The sequence below is a fragment of the Cyphomyrmex costatus genome, unplaced genomic scaffold (assembly GCF_001594065.2).
Source record: "Cyphomyrmex costatus isolate MS0001 unplaced genomic scaffold, Ccosl1.0 scaffold2995, whole genome shotgun sequence".
In the NCBI taxonomy this organism is placed as follows: Eukaryota; Metazoa; Arthropoda; class Insecta; order Hymenoptera; family Formicidae; genus Cyphomyrmex; species Cyphomyrmex costatus.
Window position 1 is genome coordinate 3,613 of NW_017277119.1, and position 2,893 is coordinate 6,505.

The following is a 2,893-nucleotide window of genomic DNA, read 5'->3' on the forward strand; positions in this document are numbered from 1 at the left end:
ACGTCTGAGATACATTCTGCTGCAGCCAGTAAGCCTTGCACAGTATTAGATAAAAACTTATTTCTTGAGCTAGTTTTTATATGATTTATTTTTGAAAAGATGCGCTCACAATCGGCACTTGAATGAGGCAGTACCAAGACATCTAAAGCGAATTGTCCTATTTCTTTGTAACTTTGTTCATTTGATGAAGTTTTTAAGTCTCTAACTTCGCACCAAATCGTATCAATATTACTGATGTTAGACTGTACAGTAACAAATTCTCTTAATGCTGAATCATAAGGTAACATTCTCCACTGATCATCTATAGTTTGGATTAAATTCAAATTTTCAGGCGGCACTATACGTGGAACTATCTGTATAAGCGGTTCAATGCTACTTGGACGTGTATCATCAGTGGAGAACGCTACCTTAGGATTCAACCAAGATACTTTTGAGAAAATATTTTTTTCACTTAAATCATAACGCGATTTAATTTCCTGGCATACTGTAATTAAAAAATTACGGCAACGATAAAAAAAATCTGTTAAATTTTCTTTAGTAATATTTGCATTGTCAATTTCCCGCCTAATATTTATACCAAGGTACATCTGTTCGAGACGCACAAAAAGAGAATCATCGCTTGGATTAATGTTTTCGAGACTGATTCTGCTAATTTTGTTACGACTCATATAAGCCAAAAGCAGCTTCAAGTATAAACTTTTCATTTTTTGGTGCACATCCGTAATGACAATTTTTTCAGACTGAAAATATTCGTTAACACCTACGATTTTGGGCAGAACCCATTCTAAGAAATAATAGAACATTTTTATTTTTCGGTCATGAAGATCATGGTAAATGCACTCAGCTGCGACTAATTTTTCTTCATACCACTTTGAAGTGAAAAAAGCCTGAAGAGCTACCCATTGTTCCAAAAGTCGCTTAACTACCTAAAAACATATTTCCAAAAAATGCAATATATAAATATAAAGAAACCTCAAGTTAAATGAATAAAAGCACATTAAGATATTTAAAAATTACCTGTAAAAGTGACAACCATCGAGTCTGTGCAATGAATAAAATTTTATGTGGTTCAATTTCAAAAAAGGCCTGAAATTCATTAAATTGAGCTTGTCTTTTGCTGCTATGTTTAAAAAAGCTGTAAACATTCCTTGCCAGATCCTCGCAACGTCTTGGTAATTTTTCGCAACCTTTACTAGAACATATGTCCAAGGAATGACAAATACATTTCACCACAATTACACCAGGTAATAACTGCTGCATTTTTACAGCAACACCATTATGCTTGCCAAACATTGCGTTGCATCCGTCACTGCCAAAACCAATAATGTTATCAGTTGGAACATTTTCTGCTTGAAATGTTTCGATTAAACTGTCATATAATCTTTGTGCTGTAGCTCCTATTTGAGCTGCCTCAAAATCGTCCTTATTAAATACATTTACCAGTTGCCAAAATTTACTTTCAATAGACTTTTTTCTCTCATTAAAAAGGCGAACGCAAATCGCCATATTTTTCGATGTGCCAATGTCAGTCGATTCATCTATTATGACACTGAATTTTGAAAATTTAAAGACACAAGCCAATTCATCGGTATACGTTTTTCCAATTACATTTTTTATTATTCCTATAGCTTTTATTCTACCAAGTTTGATAGATTTTGCAATTTCTGAATCCTTACAAACAGATCTCATTACACCGTAAAGACGATCAGATGTTGAATAAGGTAACTTGCACTCCGCAATAAAACCGCATAACTTTATCTCGCCTTCTTTGAGATCTCTATCTTTTTGCACTTTCTTATTATTTTGGTTTTCAATACTTCTCAGAACTTCAGGAATTGACGTTTTTCCAACAGCTATAAACATTTATAATATTATAACATACATTTTTAACTAAACAATAATATTAAAACCAAAATTAAATTAAATTAACAATGATTTTTCCCAATCTTACGTATAAATAAAAAATTACGAATCAGTTACATTACGATTCACTAGGTCGATAAAATAATAATCACTACTTTACTAATGCAAGCACTACAAACACGTGCTTCTATGTGATATTCGTTACTGTTATAATTTTTATAAGTTGAAAGCGACGTATTTAATTTATCAATACCTCGTGCAGCAGTGACGTGACTTTTTCCATTGACATGATTACTAATCACTGAGATATCCGCTGTAAATTCTGCATTGCACAAAATGCATTTTGCTCGTGACGGTTTCTCGGAAATTGGTCGTAACCAGAGACTTCTCGAAGGATTGTTTTGCCATTCCACTCTATATTTCTGCAACCGCTTTTTATTTTTCACTGAAGAGTCCCCTCGAACTTTTCTTGTACGTTCTGGCGTTTCCGAACGGCGCCTTTTATTCATGGTTACACCAGAGAGAAACCTGAGAGCGGCAATGGCGGCCTTTTTCCTGTAATGCTTTTCACTAGCGGCACCAACGTCCATTTTCGAGCTGCGGGAACTACGTACCACGAGAGCGAGCGAGACAGCGAGTCTCGTTGTCTCGCTCGCTCTCGTGGTACGTAGTTCCCGCAGTTCGACAATGGACGTTGGTGCCGTTAGTGAGAAGCATTACAGGAAAAAGGCCGCCATGGCCGCTCTCAGGTTTCTCTCTGCCGCGAAACTCAAACGCGAATGCTACACTCAGTTCGCACTGGTGCACACTACTGCCGTCGCTGAAAAACTCCCGCGTACCCCGCATCCGCGCACGTTCTATTCGAGCGTAGAAAGACATACATATCTATGTATGGTGAAATACATAAAATTTATGGTACGCTGATGAAATTATGGTATTTTTATGGATTATGGTACGCAAAAATTCTACATGGTACGAGAGTAAAAATTATGGTACGTTTACATAATTATGGTACGGTCTGGCAACCCTG